The sequence below is a fragment of the Ambystoma mexicanum genome, chromosome 12 (assembly GCF_040938575.1).
Source record: "Ambystoma mexicanum isolate Mex_15411 chromosome 12, UKY_AmexF1_1, whole genome shotgun sequence".
NCBI lineage: Eukaryota > Metazoa > Chordata > Amphibia > Caudata > Ambystomatidae > Ambystoma > Ambystoma mexicanum.
Window position 1 is genome coordinate 266,971,887 of NC_090936.1, and position 22,934 is coordinate 266,994,820.

Sequence of the window (22,934 nt, forward strand, 5' to 3'; positions counted from 1 at the left end):
TATATCTGGAGGCTGACCCAGCCAAAACGTTTTATTTTTTTTTACCGGATATGTACACTTTTTTATTTTTATGCGGTTGTTTAAAGGGTTTCTTCAGCTTGTCTTCTGTAGAACTTCCATAGCACACTGAAGCACACTCCTATGTGGGAGTCTGATCAAGTTTGGATTGTTTGTATAAGTAACATGCATGCTTTTCTGGTATTTCTGCTGCTAAGCATTTGCCGTTATTCACCGTTGTTTTGCCGAACCATATTACTAATTTCTAATTTACTTGGCATTCACTTTTTTTTCTTAATGGATGTTGAGGGGTGTCCCCCTACCTTACACCTGCTTGATAACTCTCAAAACACACATGCATATTTATTTCTCCACTAAGTAATGCTGTCAAAGTAAATTACAACAGAGTGAAAACGGCGCACCCTTTACCACGTACTCAAGAAGGTTGGAAATATACAGGTCATAAAGAAGGGGTGCCAAAATGGTGCCCTGTGTTGTCTTGGTTTAGTTCTTATCCGTTGCAAGCATTCCCCATTCTTACAAATGCCAGTTCTCATCCTGCCAGATACCTGTAAAAGGCAATGCTCATTTTTAACCAAGTAGTTTGAAATTCCAAACTAACTTAATTTTTGCCTTGACAAAGCAGTATGTTCACAGCCAAAGGTGGTTCTTTAATCTACAGAGCATGCATACAGATTGCTATCCGAGGTGGCAGTATGTAAATGTGCTAAATGGCCGCTGGCAACACAAATGGCCTCTAGGGTGTGAGTGGGCTGACTGCAACACATGGCCTGTGACTCACCCTTATGTATGCATTCGGTCAGAGAGCGTGCTCCTGCTGGGTCTGGTCTCAGAGCAAGAGGATTCTCTCAGCAAGCTCAATGTTCCTTGTATGGTCTGGAGGTGTCTGGCCCCCCCACCTTTTGTATTTTCTCTGCAGACCTCTGGTCGAGAGGTCACCTAGAATACCCTTCCTTTTATCTAGCATTCTATCTTTTTATTCAACACTCTTTTAATATGGCCATTGCCAGCACCAGCATCTTCCAAGGTTGTCCAACTCTGGGCCTTGCGTGCCAGAATCCTGACAGGTTTCAGGATATCCCTCGTTAATATTCATGAGGAGAAATGTGCATTTATTTAAAATCATTGTATGAAAATGTATCTCATGACAGGAAAAGGGTGATCTGGCTAGGTGGCCTGTAGATGGTGGCCACAGTCAAAGAGGTCAGGAGAGAGAGCCTGCAGACCATACATTCAAAGGAGGAGTAGGCCTGCGTAGGAATGTCAGAAGCCGGGACCCACTCCAGAAAGATCAGAGCTACTCCTTCTCCGGGACAGAGAGGATCTTGTAGCCTTCACGGAGGAGGGTGTCAAAACTTGACAGAGCTGGCCGTGAACCATGTCTCTGTGAGAGCGAGGACATCCAGGTCAAGTTCTTCTAGGAGGTGGCAGATGTCAGAGGAGTGTTTGACAGCAGAGTGAGAGTTTAGAGTAGCGACGTGGTGCATGTTGCCACATTTGAAAGACTTCTGGGATGGTGAACAGGCTTGAGGTACACCCAGAGGATGTGGTAGAGCAGCCCAAGAGTGGGCAGGGGTGGTAGGAGGTGGCATAATAGCCAGATAGGAAGAGGAAGGTGCCTGAAAGGCGGCGGAAGGAGGAGGTGGCAGATGAGTCAGTGAGGTGCTAGTAGGAGTAACGAGGGAAGAAAGTAAGTTGATAAGACACATGAGACGCCTATCCAAAAGGAGATTTTTATTTATTTTTATTTCTATAGCGCCGCAGGCATCAGGGCGCATTACAATTAAACAAGGACAAAACATAAAGAGACAGGACAACATGGCAAATTTGCAGTCAGGGTATCGGTGTCTTAATAAGTGGTTAGTATTTGTCTTGTTATTTAAGGTAGTTATTTATATAGCAAGGTTTTGAGTCTCTTTCTGAAGCGTAGGTAGTTGGATTCTAGCCTTAAATGACTCTGCAGTTCGTTCCATTTGGTGGCTGCTTTGAAGGAGAAAACCCTGCCTAGGCCATTCGTTTTTTTGAAAGGCTGACATTCACTAGTCCTTGGGCCCTTGATCTAAGAGCATGACTTAGTTCATAAAGGGTGAATTGTTTTATTATGTAGGTGGGGGCTACTCCAGACACAGTGGTGGACAAGAGACATTGATTTAAAGGTGATACAGTTCTCCATGGCTAGCCAGAGGAGAGAATTTCTATCACAGGAGATGTGTTGTCTCCTTGATTTTCCTGTAACGGTCCTGACCGCGTTATTCTGGTTTACTTGGCATTGTTTGATGCATTTGCTGCTAGCTCCCAACATCAGGGAGTTCCCTCAATCCAATCTTGAAAGGATTGTGGCTCTGGCGATGATGGAGCTATTCTATTGACTTAACAGGGGAGAGCCCTGGACCAAGACAGTGCCATTCATATAGACATTAGTGATGGTTTTGAAGGAGTGGAATGAGGCCAAGAGGACCTCCTACCGAGTGCCACCATAATGGGTGAGGAAGCGATAGGAGAGAGAGTTGAGACCATATGAGGGGCCCATAGGTCTGGAGAAGGAACGACAGAGGATGTTGGTTACGGCCTGTCTGGAGGAAGAGCGGATATGGGTATCCGCGATGGGGAGCACAGGGTTGGAGACCAGGATATACGTCTTGAACCTTTTCCTACAAGACTGAGTTAGAGGGATTAGAGAATAGAGTAGCAGTTTGAGAAGATGGGAGTGATTGAGAGCCCCATAGAGGGTGCGAGGAAGCAAGAAGGTAGCACCACAGGAGGCAGCAGAGGGGATGGTTCACACAAGAGCCACACTGGAGGCAACAAGCAGGGGAACGCAGGAGCAGTGTGGATAGAGGACAGGGGAGGACAGGGGCGGCGCACTGTAAAAACACCCATATTTGACTTTCCTAGAAAGAGGGACAATATCATTGTAATGGTTAGCTTTTGAGATCTATTCGCCAGAGGTCTTCCGAATGAACTCTTGATGGGTAGGTCAAGCTTCGATTTTGTTGTCTATTATGTCACTGAAAGCTCTGTGGTGGAATAAGTCCGGTAGTTGAAAGCCTCCCATGAGTAAAAGTATGTTGTTGTTAAGGATTCCAATCGGGCGTCACACACTGGACCAAGACACTTATTCCTAGCCTAGGATGTGGTGCTCAATAGGAATGCTTTTTCTTTAATTTCAAATGAATTCAAATTGAGCAGGTACCCGACCTGTCTCACACCCCCTTTTACAAATACCCCGGGTCACAATGGAACATGAACCAGCCCATTTGGGGAAAATACAATATTTATTTATTTCTTTTTAGAATTCACTAAAATCACGCAAATTTTAATATTGGGCAGAAATCACCAATGGGGTGAAAATGCCAATGGAAGTGGAAGCAATGCCCTTGGTTAACCCTCTAGTAGAACATATCCAAAGCACAAATGAATAGGAGCACTTTTTGAATTAGGATAGATAGCAAGTTCAGGTTTCCCCCTGCAATTGTCCCTCAACCCACACATAATCGTATTCTGACTGGAGCAAACAGAATCAAAATCTGACCTTCCCTCATAAAATAAGAGGCCCTTTGCTAAGGCCTAAAATCACACTCAGATTTTGAAAAATAATTAATTATACGTGTTTAAATAATGATTTACCACAGTATCAGTGATGTTATCTCACTATCAACCATCAGGCAAGGTATCACAAAAGCATAAAGTTCACAAAACAGATTGAAATTGAAAACCCAGTGCAGCCGAATTCACACATGGAAAAGTTGAATTTTTCTAGTTTGCTGTTTTAAATGCAAAAATGTTTCTTTCAAAAAACGGGTGAAAAAACACTAAATTGTAATGCGGTTTTTGGGCAGGGGGTAGATGCACAGCACAGGGACAATATAGAAGTGAAAGGAGGGCTACAGCCGGTGAATTGAGAGAGATTTAGAAGGTAGAATGAGGTTTGTTTTTAGGAAAATAGAGTAGGTCAAAGAGAAAATCGGTTTTAAAAATGAAAGGCAAATTTGACTTAAACAAAATGATTTAGACGATATTGTTAAAGAAAGCCACGGTACGTTCAAAGATTGATTTGCGATGTCCACCTTTTCCCGCCGTGGTCTGATCTATGTGGGAATTAATTTAAATTACTCCAAATATTACTAATGAGTAATAAGATAAGGTAAATAAAAGAATTGCACTAACACTAGGAAACAAGAACAGGGTGCACAGAAAAATGGAACAGTCTATACAAGCTATCAGGGTATGGATAGGGTTGCTTAGAGAGTGGCACAATGACAAAAGTCAAGATGGGGTAGACTGTGTTATGGGGTGGAGGATACTCGCAGCCCGCTATTAAATTTGGGATTAGGAACAGTCAACCGGGTTCTGGACTCCAGCGCTCGGTTCACCAGGTAGCGGCAGACTCTCCTAGCAGAACAATAGCTGGGCCTGTCTGGTCACCGGATAATCAGGACAGCAGGATGGCAGGTTTGCAGCGGGCATGCAGTTAGTGGGGAAAAAGCCAGTCTGGTTTCAGGATGCTTCCCAAAAGAACACCACAGCTTTTCCCTTTGGATATTGGGATTTTTTTAGTGGGAACTCTGGATTGAGGCCTTGCTGGGATGGTCAGCAATGCTTTGGCCTTGCAGTGGGATCTGAAATCTGGCAAGATGAATGTAGAAGATCAGGAAAGCCGCGCAGGAAATTCAGGAAGTTTTGTCAGCCACCATTTTTATAGAGCATGGTGACATCATACAATTATACAGCAGGGCAGGCTGTCAGGCTCCGGGTCTAACTCCCCCTTCTCCTCACCTGAATCCTCGGAAGTGTGATCCTTAAGAGCCGCTTCAGTCTTCTTTTGATCCTTGAGTTTCAGGCCCCTCCGGAGGCCACCTTGACAGAAAAGAGAATCTGCCCTAGGGGAACTCCATGGGGCCAGCCTCGCTCGAGGGAAAAAGCCGGAAGGCAGAAAAAACCCTGGATATGATGGTGTTTCTCTGAGATGATTTAAGTATCCAAAGACCAAAGTCCAGCACGAACTACTGTCCGGATTGGAAGATCTAAACAACAAATGAGGAATCCGGGAAAGGAAGAAACGCAGAGGAAAGGAAGGAAGGAAGAAAGAATAATATCAGGAGGACGAGTACTGGAACAGTGAAGGGAATGCTATTAGGAACAAGCAGTGGTATAATACACAGACACAGTCAAATAGGAATTCAGTATTAGCCAAACAGGAACGGAAAGGCGCCGTGTACTGTACGGTAAGTAAAGAAAAGAAAAACAAACGCTGCTCATATGCGAGGCAGGCGAGGGCAGCAGAGCCGAACGGCCAGGCGCCATGAAGGTAAAAGTATGAAAGCAAAGAAAAGGATAGTGAATGCTGCTAACGTGCAAGGCAGGTGAAAGCAGCAGAGCTGAACGGCCAGGCGCTGTGAAAGTAAAAGTATGAATACAAAGAAAAGGATAGCGAACGCTGCTAGCGTGCAAGGCAGGAGAAAGCAAAGACACTGCTTACTACCAAAGTGGGCGAGAGCAGCGGGAATACACGTACAGAATGCTGTGAACAAAAGATATCAAAGAGAGGGCAAAAGAGACAGCAGGCAGAAGTTAATGACAGCGAAGGAGGGAAAACGTTACAGGGAAATGGAAGAGTGCGAACACACAAGAGTTTCACAAGTAGAAATACGAGTGTACGGAGCGTAGTAACAGGAAGAAACACAGATGCAACGCACTTGCTGGGGGGCAGAGTCGGAATTTATAGGGCAGGATGCTATGTTTGTTGAGGACTAGAGCGCTACCCGGAGCAGGTCAATGCCTCCAGTAGTTCCATAGTCTCCCCCCACCAGTCCCGACACAGGCTTAGCTAAGCACGCCTCTAAACAACTGGATTGGTCAGGGGTGATAGTTGCCGCCTTCCTCCCAGCTGGTTGGGTTTCAAGGGCATGATGTCAGATTTATGATGTGAATTTACAATGTCCAGAACCTCCCACAGTTACTTTAGCTAAAATAGTTTTTTCCATAAATGGCACATTTGTACAGTTGGGGCCTTTTTAACAAATTACATAAGCAACATACGTATTTTATGCAGAACATGCCAGTCCAAGTCTACAATTTGTAAGACATTATTTTGCCCTTCTAATCATTTTTAGTTTTTAGTGTTAAATATTTGGCTTAAAATTCTATAACTTAACACGTGTGTATGGATTATCAGGCATATCAGTATTGATTTTTACATTGGCATCATGTTTACTTTCTGTGGAATACCCAATTCTCTGCCATTTCTGTTCCCTATATGGCAGTGAAGGCTACAGCGTCTTAAATTAAAACTGTTAACTTTTTACATTCCTGCAAATGTCTGTTGCAAAAAATAACCATCATCAAAGTTTCTTAATAAAATAGTCTTTTGAAACAAATGGGCATCCTTTGTCCTTCACTGGGACCATTTTCTTTCTTCAGCTACCTCCATTTGTCACTTCCCCCAGTATGGGTCCCAGTTTGATTGAAGGTTTATGGCTGCTTCCACTTGGGTTGGTGTCCTGAAACTTCCATTGTAAGAGGCCTCAGCCCAGATGAAAGTCTGCCACAGTAGCAATTATCACTTGTGTGTTCTAGCATCTACTGTGAGGGGCCTTCTGTTGCTGGCAACCCCCAAGCAGCAACCGGTTTGGGCTGATCTCTCCCCATGAAGCCAATGCAATTTAATTCCTTATTTTATTTATTTTTGTTATAAATCAGAATAAAGCCTGTTGAGTAAGATCTCCCATGTCTGTTTCAAAGCACAAAACCACTTCACATTGCTAGATAAGGGCAGGGCCTTATCCAACATACACTTTTAAACAAGTATGTTTCTTAGTTTGCAAAAGTACATTTTAAACGTGTGATGACTACATTTTCCTTGCAAATTCGATTTTTCTCTTTGTAGCCAAAAAGTAAAGCGTTTCCTGTGTAGCTGAAGGAAAGCTTCTTTTGATTTTTTCAGATCTGAACAACTGCCTGTCATTCAGGAATACTAGTCTTGTCTGCTGGAGCACAATGGGAATGTGGATAAGCATGGCAACGTCTCATTAATAGAAGTATTGTGATGCGGAACAGAGGAAAAAGAGCATCAAAGCACCATCATTTTTAAATGTAAAGATGTTCCTTTTTCAAGGGGAACTTTGGGCTTGCAGCAAAGCAGCGCTGCTTTTTCACTCCCCTTCTTGTGTACATGTAAGAACACCCTGGCAGGCTTTCTCAGTGTGCCCCCTTGTTCCATCCTGCCCAATATGTGCTTGGCAAGATGATGCAGCCATCTTTTTGTAGCTGAAAACGCTGTTTTGGTGTAAGGCAATGGTGCTCACAGGAGCCAGTGCAGTCATTTTGCTGCTTCTGTTGAAGTGCAGCTTGGTTATGGAAGGGAGTACAGCTGAGTGGGTAAGTATATCCCACATTGTGTAACACTTGTGTGTCTTTTTATACCCCCATGCACTGTCCCCCTAGGACAGGATGCAGGTGATGGAGTGGAGGCATGAAGGGCGGATTGTTGGGGTGCAGGGAAAAGAGGAATCGCTGTATCCCACTGCTGTGATGATGTACTTCCTGGAATGCACAATCAATGTTTTGCATGTAATCCATGCAAAGCGTCCATTGAATAACCCAGAAATAGCGGTAAGTAGGAGTAGGGACGGGGTTCGGAATGGTGGGAAATGCACTGGGGACTGGAGAAGAGTGCGGGCAGGGACAACGAAAAAGTACCAGAATGGCAGGGGTTCCAGGAGTGTCTTCCAGAGAGTGCATGGTGGAAATGGGAGGTGGAAGGGAGATCCATTTCAGGACCCCAATTGCAGAAAGAACAGTATGCAGTTGGAGTTTCAAAATGGACAGTTTCTAAAAGAGCACATAGAATTACTGTGACATCACATTACTTGTTTATTGGGAGATAGGCAACAACTCAACTGCAAGTGCAGCCTTCAGTGGATGCCCAAGTATACCCTGGATGACTTAAAATAATCTTAAACTAAGACCGGACAAAACCAAAATCATCATCATCATCGTTCTACATATTGCTCACAAAGCAACTATACCCTAGCCTTCACAAATTCTGCCCAAAATATGAAAGGTGATCTGGGATTCTTGCTGTCATGATGCCCTCCCCCAGGGACCCAGACCACGTCCAGCAACCCCGGAAGCAGGCATCAAGTTATCCTAAGCAAGCCCAACAACCCCTGCTAGGGGCTATTTGGGTCCAGTCCTGGCGCCTATGGCGCCAGGCTCATATGGAGAGTCAGTCCTGGCGCCATAGGCGCCAGGCTCATAGATTAAAACTTACCTGATGCAGACCATGCTGCAAACTTACCTGATGCAGACCATGCTGCAAGAGCTCCAAGCCAAAAGAGACTTGGAAGGGACTACTTTACTTAGGGACTATTTTTTACTCGGCAGGGCTGGGGAGGAATACTTACCAGGGACTACTTTGGAGGCTATTTAAACCACGCCCGAAGAGCAGCACATGCTTCGTGTTATTCTGCATCCAGCAGCGTAATGCTCACCGTGCCTGCAAGTCTACATCCAGCCTTCTGCCACGCCCGCCTCGAGTTTGGAGCTCCTAGAAAAAGGGAGAAAGAAGGAGAAAAGATTAGAACAAGAGCAATACCTTTAATCCTTACCTGAATTCCCGATCCATCGCGCCTTCGAGCTGGAAGAAAGAAGTTATTTTATGCGCGTCACCTCACCTGCTGCAGCGCCGCGCTGAACTCACTGGCCTTCGCAGCATCTTCACAATCCACCGCATCCTCCTGCATGTTCCCGCCGCACTCCGGCACCTAAGGAGGAGACAAGAACAACAAGGTGAGCTAAGGGAATACACAGAGGAATATTAGTTACCCCCCCCTAGACTTACCTGATTTTACCACCGGGGGTACTATTCCTCTTCACGGGTCGGCGCAGCTTCCACTTCATCCTCGCCTAACCCCGGCCCCCAAGGGGAAACAAAAGGACAGCAAGGTGAAACAAAGGGACTAACAAGGGGAACCCTCCTCACCACAATAGACTTACCTGATTTTACCGCCGGAGGTATTATTCCCCAAGACTTCATACTTTCTCTCAGCGCCTGAATAAGGGAGAAAGCAACAGGTTACATTTTGACTTTATTTTATCGAACTGTGTTGGAAAATACAAATCCTTACCAGAATACTACCGGTTGCCACGAGGAACTCTTCATTATGGTCAAGCTGCAACCTGCAAGGAATTGGACAAGAGTGAAAGTCAGGCATTTGAACTCTTACGAACTTTATACTTACGGCGTCTTGCCGGGAATCTCGGAGTCAATATTGTTCTGGAACTCGCCAATTCCTTCCAGCCAGTGAAGCAACTGGTTATCCACACGCCCCTGCGCTCAATGCAGGATGGAGAGTTCATCTTTTCAAACCATCCGGTGACACTATAAGAGGGGACATCAAAGGCGATCTGTGGGGAGAACAGCAGGGGGTGGGGGGATTTACGCTCAACTCCACGGTTGGTTAATTCCCTTTCTCCATTTGCAGAAGAATATTCCTATGGGCCAAGCAAACGAAGCTAGGTGGGCCAGTCCAGTCCGTCATCTCGGCTCTACGCGTCACATTGGTGGAGACCGCAGCTGTCCAGTTCCGATCGACGCCTCTGTGGGAGCCAGGTGAGCGTAACACTTACAGTGTACCTAATTTGCAGCCACAAGTCAACACATTGATAACGACCTATTTCTACCAGCTGTGCTCGATCAGGCAGCTTAGTGCCATTCCTTGCCCTCCCATCCAGGACATTAAATGCCCTATCTCTTGTATCACCAAGAATCGAGTCATCAAACATTGCATACTGGAATAAGGCACTGAGAAACTTCAACACACCCAGAATACAGTTGCAAGACTTCTTTGTAGAATTAGGTGGAGGGAACACATGATGGCAGATCTAAGATTACTCTCCTGGCTACTGGTCAGGAGGAAAAAAGATTAATTTTAATGCACTCTGCATTGTCTGTGGAGCCACGCGCTAGAAATGTGGTTCTGCACAAACCAGGAGAACACAAAGATACAGATACTACTGGAATCTACTTTCTCCAACATTGCAGCAAAATTCTGTGGACGTTCCCTTTGGCAGGGAGTTCCAATCGAGGATCCTTTTTTTTCTCCAGTAAAGTCTTGAAGACCTGGCTTTTAACACTGTGCATGGCAACATCACAGCAATCTGCCACTGATGCCCTGACAAATGCTCCAACCAGCTTAATAGGAAGGGAAAACGGCAATGACCTAACCTCTTCAAACTCCTATGCTCTAACGTACTACAAAGATGGCAACTATGCCGTCTGCATACGGCACGCTGAAGATCCATCCCATCAGACTTCAAACAAACACTACACCTCTACAACCAACTTGCATACCTTTCCTCCGGCCACTGCATTACGGTACCTCGAGCACACTAGGTTCCCATCTGGAAACAAATGCCTCTGCTACTAGTATAAATAGCACACATAACCATACATGCATGTAGAGTTTAGGGTGACCCTGATCTGTACTCAACACAACAGCAAAGCTGCCTTGCATTTTCCTGCTAACCCAACCTATGTTTCAGATGTGCCAGAGTTCCTTGAGTCGATGCATGTGGCAGCAGTGCTGTGTGTTAACATAACCATGGGGGAATGCAAGGAGCTGTTGTATCAACAGTTCTTGCAATACGGTCAGAAACGCAAGAATTAACTTGGATACTATTGTTGAACTGTAAAATCTGCAGACCTTTGGTCGAAGTGTAAAAAAATAAGTGGAACTATGTTCCTTTGCCCTGCCCCCTTTTCTGCCCACTCCTCTCATACTTGCAGTCAACCCCACAAACCCCTCCCCCCAAACACCCCACCTCCATTCAGACCCCATTCCTTGGTCCTTTCTTGCCTTTACCTCACCCTGCAACTTTGTATTTTACAACAGTTGTAGTAAAACTGAAGAAAACACAATGAAATAATGGTTTTAAATGACCACATTAGTGTAATTGTGCCAGTCAGCATTAACCATCATGCAGCCTCCTCTTCACCACCCACCGTTCAAACCACTTAAAGAACATGGCCAGCCACAGGCCCACCCCTCCCATTTCCAACATACAAGTCTGAGCCTAAAGTCATTCATACTCAGATCACGATCAAACTGTGTTTTTTGGTTGTTTGGGGAACTGGTTTTACTTCCCAAGGAGTCTGTTAAAATAAAGGATCCCCTTCAGGCACATGAGGTAGCACAGTGCAATGTTATTCTGGATTGATATTAGGGGGTGGCTCATGTTCGAGTCCCCATTATGGATGTAGTTTAAAGACTACAACGTTTTTTTTATTTTTTTATTAAAAGTTTCCGTCCTTGAACGGTATTGTGGGTCTCATAAAATAAGGGAACGATCATAGGTTGTGCAGAAAAGTAAAGGAACGTCGTACCCTGTAGTTCCTGACCACTTTGACCTCTGGTAACAGTAGGGGTCATACCAAGAAAGCACTAATAAGGGCCTCCTGGTATGCCAGCTAGGTGTGGGTGCTGCTTTTCTTATCTTGATACTAGGTCATCCTCGTACAGCGTTCCCTGCAACAGTGGGGCAGCTGGCCTGGCTGTCCCCTCACCTTGGCGCACTTCTATCCATTTTGCACTCTCAAAGCGAAGTCATTTGCCGCTTTATGCCGCGCCTCGACTAGATAATGTATAGCAGATCAACTAAAATATGAGCTTAAAACGCAGTCGACTTGTTGGCACGAGAATTGGCAGCGAGGTGCTGGCAGATTGGTTCGTGATACATTCTCGCGTTTGAGGAGGTGGCGGTTGGCGTTTCTTGGTAATGGAATTCTGAATCCAATAAGGTTTCCCGTTTTCTTCCTGGTATTATGTCAGGCCAAAGCCGGTGATCTATTCGCACACCCTGTTCATTTAGAATGTGGTATTAAAGTAGCACCAAACATATTTATTTACACGCAAACTTATTTGATCAACTAGATCTTGCTGTCACTTTATTTGCAATGCAAAAAGGACGCACCAGTGATAGAGACATTGTAAACGGGTAATTCATGTGAAAGCAAGTGAGGTGGTGAAACGCCCCCGGCTCCGTGGCCGCGCCGCCAGCTGAGGAGCTTCGCGCGTCACTTAATGAGGCTTTTCGCGGTGGCTGCCAGTGCGTGTTTGGGGATTCGGGGCGCCACGCGGTTTTGAGTCGTCGAGGCCCGTGACATCACGCGGTGTCGGGTTTCCTGCAGTGGGCTCGGGGAGCTCTGACAGGAGCACGGCCACGGGTGGTGCTTTATGTGCGCGGGGCTGGGTTTGGGCTGGCTGCCGGGCGGGCACATGTCCTCTCCGGGGCGCGCTGCCCTTTGTCTGCCGTGAGGCCGCTGCCTGAAGAGCGTCCTCCCTCAGAAGGTGCAACCTGCCTTCCCGCGCCGGGACGGTGGAAAGCACGCCCAGCGCATCGATTCCCTCCAGTTCCGTCTCTCTGTGCTGTGTAAGGTAAGGTAAAGGCAGGCTTTCATTCAGCGCCCGGAGATGCGCGTTTACTCGGAAAGGGGCTACTGCCCTCTCGGAAGCGTCTTTTGAAAAGGCACCTTTTTACGCGTCATGCGCTCAGCTCCCCGGGCGATGTGTGCAGCTTCGCCCGTGGGGCGTCCAGCCCTCATTTCTTACACCGCAAAGGGTGGGTGGGTGTGTGTATAAAAGGTATGGGGGAATCCAAACTTGGGGTGTTTCGTTCCTGTGCCTTTCACATAGAGACCAAACGGTAGAACTATAAGGTTTCAATATTCTGTGATGTGCACGCGCACCTTTGCATTTGAGGCACATATGTTTGAATGAATTACAGGTTTACTTTCAGTGACGATTGACAACGGTGCTCTATGCACAGGCAGGACAGCGGCGCGTGTCGGGTAATCTATGGCGCATATGGCAACACATTAAGCCGGGTCCTCTGTGGCTTGTGCATAGATGAATTGCGAAGTGGCTTTACTTATTGATGGACTGGGAGTTATGCAACTGCACAGCAACCCAGAAGCAAGACATCAAGAGGAGGAATACTGCTGGGCTGCTGTGCTTACATAATGCCTGCGAAGCACTCCTACTGCCCCCTCCCGCCCCACCCCCCCCAACCCCCGGGCCTCAATAGAACATCTACAGTGTGCTAGAAACGATTGCTTTCACACGGAGATCTGCGGGGTGGACCAGTCTTATATAATATACTTTCTTTGCTGATGATGACTTGCACAATTTTCTCCTGATAAAGTAACCAGTCTGTTTCTTTACGTCACATGCACAACAGCTGGATTGCTCAGCATCCTATAATCATTGTTAGATTTTAAGGGCACCCTATCAAGGGTATATGTATGTACTGTGACCCAAGTACGTCATTTCTGGTAGACATGTGTGCCAAACTACCAAATATATACAAATGAGGAGATGGACAGCTCCATTTTTGTTTTTTTAGCTTTGTCAGTCCCCTAAGTTTGTAGGAGAAAGTGACCTGTCGGTCAGGGATTTTGTTTCTGTGAAGCAGGGTATATTAGTCTAGTACGTGTTGTAGGTTCAAATCCATAAAGTGCTTAGGTTGGACTTATCCGGGCTCCCCCAATTTGTTAATGTCAATATTTTCTGTCCACTGTAAACATTTGATGGATCACAAAGCACTTGAAAAATGTAGGACTCTCGGTCTAGACACCTACGCTCTTTGGTTTGGCTGTACAGGCTATTCCTCATCGTTTTTTTGTTTTGATATTTGGTGCCTTATGGTCAAAGCTACCATGGGAGTTGTGCTTCTAGAACATTCTCATGCAAATCTTGAAGGTGGGACATTGACGGCACCTTTCAACCTGCACTGTTGTTGTTTGAACTACTTTGTGATGGGGAAGGACAGGCCTTGTGTTGTGGAAGCACCTATGTTGTGAGTATACGTATATGTTGTTGGCAATCCTTGACCCGCTCTGAAGGCAAGAAACCTTTCCTAACTACAAGATCTTGTATAAAATGATGGCCACATCTCAACTTGGCCAGTTCTCAAGAACAAACATATCTGAGAACTTTGGTACTTGTACATATTGTATACATTTAGGACTGGGGGCTTTTTCTGTCTCAGTACTGAAACATGGTGTACCATCTGTGACGATGTTCCTGTTGGAGCCTTCTCCTAAGGCAGAAGCTTTTATGTTACTCGCTCTCCATGAAATGTGGCCTGATATGCATTGTGTGGACGATCACAGGAAAAATTCATATCGCAAGCATCTTAAAATTGACGACCCTCCTCTATTCCGGTCTCCTAAATACATTGAAGCTAATTGGTTGTTATAGTTCTTAAAATAGCTGTTTTCCAATATTTGGATTTGCTTCTGAGCCAAATTTCCACAGGAAAAGCTGGGAGTTGGTGTGTTTTTGCTGAAACCGGCACATGAGCATATAGGTGCCACATCCATTTCTATAGGAGGGTCTCAACGTTTTCCCAGCAATGCTCAGTCACCTCATTAGTTTAATGACCGCCAGACCCTCTAAATCCTGTGTTGAAAGTAAGCCATTTGGGAGATGTTCCTAAAATCCTCTCCCATCTCCGGGAAGTAAAAGCGTAACTGCTTTTTCCAATGATGAAATCTTAGAGTAGAGGATTTGTACATTTGCTGTAACTGAGAAGTGTCCAGAAATCCTTAAAAGCGCTGCTGGTGGCTGCTTGCTGCCAGCATGCTGGTATTCTTCAAACCTCAGACGCCACCTTGGGATATGGGCTTCTGTGATGGAGTTGTTGGAATGTGTGTGGGTTTTATGTGGCGTATGTTTTTGTAATCATCGTTGTACAGAATCCACAGGCAAGCTAAAATGGCTTGTTAATGGCAGTTGGATTTAAGATGAGCATTACGCGTTTCAATTGTCCGGTGAAAAGGGCATCTGTCAATTATGTATATCCATTTCCAGTGCAGAATGCAGGCACTTCAATATTCACCACAGATATGCTTCTCATTTGGTTTTGCAAACGCGTAACCTTATAACCTGCGGACGCTTGCTTTTAAAGTGCTGAGTTGATCACTGACTTATGACAATGTAGGCGGAATTTGTTCAGATTTCAGAATTTTACGATAGCTTTTTTGTTCCTATTCCAATAATGTTTCCGAATTGTCATGTTAAATTTTTTCTGCCGGCTAACCTTCACTTTTTGTGATTAATCGCAATGGGAAACATGGCAAGCACCTGATTAGTACAGTGTTAAAGGATATCACAAGACATGCTTAATGACTTGAATAGGTATCATTTCTAATTATTAAGCACAGCAATAGGTTATCACGGGTCTGGCAAACAAACCTACCTAAGGAACAACACAGAACTTGTAGCAATAATAATATACCATGGATGCTTTACAAAGTGAGGGGAGTGAGATGTAGCTGCACATTGAGGTTGTAAATAGGACCGTATAGTGGGGGCAGAACCGACAAACCAGAAAGTCCACAGATAGAGGAATCTAAAATTAAAACCTACCCAAGGTGGGCATGATGTGGTCATAGTTCAGTAGCGCCATGCAAGAATGACAGAATGCACCTTTTACAGTTTATGGTGAGGTATTTACAGGGGAGTTTCAGGTGAGGAATGGGGGCAGTGGGATGCAAGTACTTGATGAAGGGCATAAGAGGAGTGAAGGGGAGGGCAGAGAGGGATGAGTTGCGAGCAGAGTAGGTAAGGATACCATCTCAAATCTGGCAAGGTGGTGTTTAAATGCATGTTTAAAGTTCGAGATGGAGGAGATGATCTTGTTATCACAGGAAAGGGAGTTACTGTGGGGGGGCGTTACGAGTAGGATAGAGCGTAACCTGGATGCTACTGAGGGATTATAGTGAACGGCTCTCAGCTGGATCTTATAGTGGAAGGTGGGAGAGTATGACCAGGGCTAGAAACTTAAAGACCGCTCTGGACTGCATGGTGAGCCAGTCATCCTACAAGCCTGTAAGGTTATATTGAAAAAGAGCGGGGTGAGGGAAAGTTTGTGAAATTCAGGAAGTTGTCTAGTGGAGTGAATAAAGAGAGGCTAGAGAAGTAGTTTAGTGAAGACAAAATTAGAAATTAGACTTTTAGTAACATACACGATGAGGTGAGGATGTATTTCTGACTATTTAGATTAAGCGAGCAGCAGTAACAGATGTGAAATTGTTACATTTTAGGTCACGGCCAAAAAGCTAATTTTTCTCTGCAGCATCTGAAACAATTTGTAGAGTTGGCGGTTGTCAAGTGCAATAGTGTTTAACTACTCTATTTTCAGTTTGGTCACGATCCTCTGTTCCCTGGGACCAAACACTCCCCACTTGATGCAGGCCCAACTCACTCACTCCCACATGTACTTCTGATAACTCTTGCATCCTTTGAATCTGAATCGGAGCATCTCGAAGTCCATTGATAAGTTCTCTCGTCCAGTCATCACAGTCACACCCTCCGCATATAAACTTCCTAGATCACTCTTAAGAATTCCACCTAGTGAAAAATGTCCATGCCCTCACTATCCCCTAGATGACTTAAAATATCACCTGGCAATCTACTCTAATCACTCATCAACAGCACCTCTTTGGCCGCTGTTATGGTTTACATCCACATGCCCGAACAGTGTTTATTTCTCTTCCTAGGGAATACTGGCCATGCCTTTTGCATGGGACTTTCTAGTACACCTCTTAATGACACAGTGCAGGGCATCTATACCTAGTGGTGTGGGCCTTTGTGTCTAATGCTGCAGTTTTTTTATTTTTTATTCAGGACCGTTCTGCCACCACTCACGGCCTGTTCTCGTGATATATTTAATGGTGTCTCTTTTGTTTGGTTTTGAATTTATGGAAGAGTGAAGAGTATGGAGGTGATTCAGTGCTCTTCTCCCACTGCCTCCCTGTGGGCTCACAGTGTACTCTATCCCACCATCTGAAATAAAAGCCTTGTCTGAGATCTGCAAAGTATTTATTTTTATATATGTAAAACCTCTTTTGGACCCCAATCCTGTTTTGAATATATGGAAAAACAGAATTCTACTGGGGCTAGCATTTGGCAAAGAAACCAGCAAGGAGGACTCAAACTATAGCTACAAAATAAAGTATAATGGACTAGTATTACCCGAGTACAGACTGATAACACATCAGAAATACACATCCACAGCTAACCGTTTTTAATCTCTAATAGCAGATTTGGCTACACAGGTCACACGATAATCCACTCAGAATAACCTTATGCTATCCATTTACCCCTGCCACTTTTTCAAACTTGGCCCATTAGCAAGGTTACAAGACTGTTGGCTTTAGACTTTTCCATGATTCTGAGTGCTCTACTACTCTGAGGGTCTGTATCCCCCCAACACATACATTTAAATTGAGTATTTGGACAAGCCTCGATGTCTATTCATTCTTTGAGTCCTCGTTTGTATTACTCACTTGCTAGGTATTTATTTGGTCCACTATGGGCTTCATTTTGTTACACACTTCCATTCCTGTATTACATCTTGTTTTCTTATTAGAACACCATGTCTCAATCCACTGGCACTGCTCCACTGTTTAGGCATTTATACTTTCACCCTGTCATGCTAGTACTTCTCTAAACATTGTTTATGTCCACTTTCACTCAGCAATCGGTTTGGAAAACGAGGGCATTACCATATGATGGTAACATTCCAATACTTCAAATGCTATATGTAGTTTTACATTTACCATATGCATTTATACAACATGTAGGCATCTTAATTATAGCGGTTACTTATACTGACCAGATCACGCTTGTGACGTGCATGAATCCTAGGGCATCATAGACTTGTCAGATATACACTGGCACTCATTGAACAAATGTGTTAACTAAACAGACTGCCCCTGTTGCAAACGGGCACTCCTATTTCAGTACCCTTGTTACACCAACCTTAAGGAGGGAAAACAGCAACTTGATTACTTGACATCTGTGTACACTTTGGGTGTCCATACAGTTGCCTCTGTAATGAAAAAAAAATAAGTCCAATATGCAAGAAATTGGCCAACAAGATGGTAATATTAGAAAAACCCTGTGTGCAGGGGCATTAAGATGAGGAAAGCCTCATTAAAGAACAGAAATAAGGAGATGAAATTCTAATCATTTTTAGTTTGGGCTATTAGGTGGCACTGAAAGCGCTACCTTTAAAGCCGAAACTATTGTCATTTATCATAAGATCTTCAAATATGGACTTTGAATGTGGTTCTGTAATGCTTTTCCAATGGAGATATTTGAAGAGGGATACACAGATGTAATCCCACCCATTGCCTGCCTCTAACCAATGTAATACCTATAGCTAATCCCATCCATTCCTACCCAGCTCGGAACTCTTCTCTGGAAACGAGGCAAAACTAGCGGCCATCTTCGAAAGGGAAATATACCATATATCTTTAAAATACCTAAAGCAATTTGCTCGAACTAGTTTTTTTTTTTTTTTGCAGTGACACCATGCATCTCATACCATTCAAGTATTGATTGAAAGCAGAGAACCTAAAGAAGAAAACCTATTTGTTGTTTTTTTGCAAACACAGCTTGGCTACAATACTGGACCAAGATTGAGTTTGCTTTAGAGTAGTGAGAGAAAAACGCTGTTGCCTCAGTTGACGTTTTTTCTTCAATTAAGTAATGATGAGAATCCAGGCGGACGACCATTCTCGTCAGACTTGTCTTTCTTTTGTTTTACTCACTCAATTGTGTAAATCGTAGAGGTCATTGGATCTTTAGTGACGCAGTCTGCACCGCCTCTTCACTCACCATCCTTTCCGAACACTCTGCCTCAGGTGGCCGCCCCACTGGTGGTAATTTGATTGTTGTGGCCTCTGGTCAGTTACTAGGGGTGGCTGCGGGAATTGGCGCGGTTGCGCCTCCCGCTACTGCCCAGTTGGTAAATAGATTAAGGCAGGTTGCTGCGTAGGCAGCCGCAGTCAGTGTAACAGTATAACCCCGGGAGAAGCAGAAGGGTGGGAATGTTACCCCAAGTCAGTGTTAAAAATAAAAAAAATACCTAAAAACAATGAGACGGTACCCAGCCCTCAGCTCAAGCCCGGTAAAACGGTACCAGAAAAAGAACATTCCGTTTAATTTGTATCCCCAAGTGCGGGCGGCCGCCGCCGCCAAGGCCTTTGAGAGCCTGTTCTCCAGCACCCCACAACCCCGCACTAGACAAGCGCAGGCCAGGCTCTGAGCGCAAAACAGGGGAGGACGAAAGGTCGAGCAACATTCTTATGTCCGTTTGTGATGTGTGTGTGGGGAAAGATTGGGTGGGCAGGGAGAGAGCACCATTTTTTTTCCTTTCTTTAAACGCAAAATTCACCCTTTGTGTTCTTCTAGTTTTGAGGGAGGGATGTCAAAATATGAATGTATGTATCGGTGATCACTCACGCATTCAAAGAGGTTGCAGAAAAAACCCTCGGAAATAACTGATCAAGCAAAGAAGTCAGTTCTTTAGTACCCTGAGTTCATTTAACTTTTACATATTGAGACGCCATTGTTGACACCCATGCCACAAAACTAAGGTATGATCACTGTTTCAACTCTGCTGTGTCTTTTTTTTCTTGAAATATGTTTGGGTGTTTGATGTGTTTGTGGGCCCTTTAAATGTCACTCACCAGTGCCATCGGACTGTTATTCGGAGATGGCTATTACTCACACACATACATGCACATCGTGCAAACATGTTGGTCTGGTTTATGCCTCGTATTATATTGTTACGCTTGCACCATACTTTGTAAGCCTGCCAAGGCAGCATGGGTCATGGCCAATGGAAGATTTCTTGGTCGCACTTGATTTGTGGTACTTTTATTTGAGTATGCAGAAAGTGGAAAATAAAAATAGAAACTTATTTCTTGTACTTGAGAATTACTCTTCAAAACTAGAGATTTTTACACAAACACAACGTTGGCATTGCTCTAATACTCCAGTAATCGCCATTTAGCAAAAGCCATGCCCAACATTATGATATTGTGACCATGCTGGAGGTTTCACATTCTACCCTGTCTTTACACGAGTGTAAAAAGAAAGATTGAGAGAATATTTCCGATACCCGCTTCAAAATGCAACCATTTGTAGATGTTCAGTCCATCTAGTGAAGGAAACGCACTAATGGAGCCTTCGCTGTAAACGTGGTAGATTTAGCTGAGTGCCCACACCGCTTTACAGGTCTGCTATTGTGCCAGAAATGGCACATGGGGATATTTGTTTCAAATCATGTAGCAGGAAATGGCAGGAGTGCTGTCACCAGAATTCCAGCGCAACAGACCTTTTTGGGCTTTCTCGTTTTTTAACAGTTCTACACGAAACGGGTGCCCGGTTATGCATTCGTTATCGCTCCTTTATTCTATTGCATAAGGGCGAAAAAGACTGGCATTTTGGCGTTTTTTTCTGAAATTGCCAGAGATTACATGCTAAAATGTTGTCCTTTTGGTTCTCATACACATAACATCCCTAGCTATAAACCGAAACATCTTGCTTGCTCCTACAGTTCTATTTTTGAGGGCACAAAGCAATAAGGAAACCATGAAGATCAAACTTTCTTACTTTTTTGCAAACCAATTGCAGTGCTTTTTCATTTTTTTTAATAAACACATGTTTAATTTTGTTATCTGTATTCTACTGGAATGCAGAATTCCATTGTCACTTATTTCAAATGGCCAAACTTAAAAATGTTTGTTTGTTGAGTTTATATGGTGCTTTACTCCAAAGCGCTGTACAGAATAACATGTACAATAATGAAAGACGCATAATTTACAAACATGAAACAAACCAGTGGTACAGTATGCAGAACAATTTACTCAGAAGGAGGGGGAGGGGGGAAAGGAGGTGGGTGAAGGGGATGTCAATGTCTGATTTGAGGTCAGCGGGAGTGGGAGGGAGGGTGAAGGAGGGAGGGGAAGGGGGGAGTCCCCAGGTGACCTCCTACGCCCTTTGGTGGTTACAGTATCCAATATGAGGTCATCGGGAGGAGGGGGAAGGGAAGAGGGGGGCAGGGATTTGAGGGGGGTGAGAGGTAGGGAAGGAGAGTCAGGGGGAGTGGAGAAGAAGGGCTTTCAGGAAGGAGCAGAAAGACGAGTAGGTGTGGGTGGAGTGGACAGAGCGAGGTAGGGAGTTCCAGTGGAGGAGGGGCCAAGAGTAGGAAGGAGCGGAAGCATGAGGAGGCACAAGGGGCTGGGGGTACAGTGTGAAGGTAGAGATCAGCTGAGCGGAGAGAGGGGAGGGAGAGTAAAATGAGAGGGAGGAAAGATAAGGGGGCGAGGTCATGGAGAAATTTGTAAACCAGGCAGAGGAATTGAAATTTCAATTGTGAGACGAAGGGGGAGCCAGTCGAGTTGAGAGAGTGAGGTAGAAATAGTCTGTGGTGCCAAGAAGACATAGAGTACAGATAGAGGAGTGGTAGATGGATTTTAGGGGAATTAGGTGGGACACATGGAGTCCAAAGAGAAGAGAGGAGCAGTAGAAAAGACGGGAGGAGATTAGGAGTTTAGAAGTGTGAAAGGTGAGGGAGGAGCCGATCTAGCAGATGTTGAAGAGGTGGTGCCGACAGGCACGGATGTTTAGAGAGATGTGGTTGGAGAAGGAGAGAGAGGAGTCAATATGGAGGCCAATATTGCGGGCATGGGTCGAGATGGGGAGATTGGAAGGGGGAAAGTGGATGAAAGGAGGAGGGGAAGGTGAGAGAGTGTTAAGACTGAAGTTCTTTTCTTCCCTCCTGAGAGTATTGAGGGAAAGAAAATGGGATGACATCCAGTTTATGGCCGTAAGGCAGGAAGGAGAGTGTGGTGGTGGTCGGAGGTGAAGGAAGTCGGAGGTGAAGGAAGAGGAGAGAAAACTGAATGGCCAACAATGCCTGGTTGTTAAAGGAATACGAAATGCATCATGAAAGTTGTGTGTAGGTTTTCCATCCCTGGAATTGACAGTAGTATGGCAGTGCAAAGATCAAAATAGGGAGTTGATTAGCAGGAGCTAACCGCAGCTCTTGAATATAGGCAAATCTGGCCAAGTACTAGGGTACAAAGCAAGATCAAAATCTCCCAGCTCCTTTATTTTGGTTCCTGCAAATTCGAGTCTGAGTACAGACGATAGAATCATAGGACCTGATTTACAAAGTGTTTTCGCCATTATTTTTTGTAAATTGGGCCCATAGATAATTGGAAGACTTCCATTAGTAACTCATATGTGTGACTTTAAACAGACCACCCTCTGCCTGCTTGTTGGAAAATGCTTTGCTTGATTGTTGCCGCAAGAGCACAGCGTTAACTTTCACTCACTAAACTGCTCCAGTGTAGGAAACGGCTGCCTCCAAATGCTTGAAAATCGACACTTGAATGGTAATTTTCAAAATTATTTTCCATCGGAATTTTTTTAAAAAAAACAATGCCAATATATATTTTTTTATTATGGCAAATATTTGTAAAGCATGGTGTTTTTTAGTGAACTACCCCTTTGAGTAACTGCATTTGAACAAGGAATGTCACTGGATCTGTATTTTGGACACTGCGTGTATTGGTTTTTAATCTGTTTTTAGATCAACCTTTCTCCAGCACCACAGTTGTTTTTTCACACTTCGTACAGACTAAAATCAATGCATATTTTGTAGTCCTTTAGATGTGAGTGCCTGTGAGAGGTGCAGTACACTGAGAAGCAATGCCTCTTCCCACATTGGGCGCTCTGTGAGAATAGATTGTAAATAAGCAACAAGGGACAAGCTCATGCAGCAGGTATTTATTGCTGTCACTGCCTCCATATGATTGCATCCAAGAGGAGGGCATGTGAGCAACGTGCTGCATGCCGCCTTCATGGCACTCCCCGGGCTTGGCTGCTGCCTCTCGTCAGAAGCATTCTGTACCCAGATGGGCTTCGTTCCTCCTATAAACCAGCCGAGCTTCGCAGCCCGTGCCCACGTCCAGGAAAGGAGTTTACTTTGAATAAATGAACATTTTCGGAAGTTTGAAGCTTGTTCAGGTATGTGAGAAGCGCAGATATGTT

At 44.6% G+C, this 22,934-nt stretch overlaps 1 protein-coding gene across 15 annotated transcripts in view; it reads left to right on the forward strand.

Moving 5' to 3' along the window:
* The window catches only part of PLEKHA5 (pleckstrin homology domain containing A5), a 1,790,419-nt gene that overhangs the window by 621,075 nt on the left and 1,146,410 nt on the right, over positions 1 to 22,934 (forward strand). The window contains exon 1 of one of the 15 annotated variants that reach the window (XM_069628410.1): positions 12,221 to 12,455. The exons of the other annotated variants lie outside the window; for them this stretch is intronic. The gene's annotated coding sequence lies outside the window, so the exon portion shown is untranslated. Of the gene's footprint in view, positions 1 to 12,220; positions 12,456 to 22,934 lie in introns of those variants that run through there. 15 annotated transcript variants of the gene reach the window in all.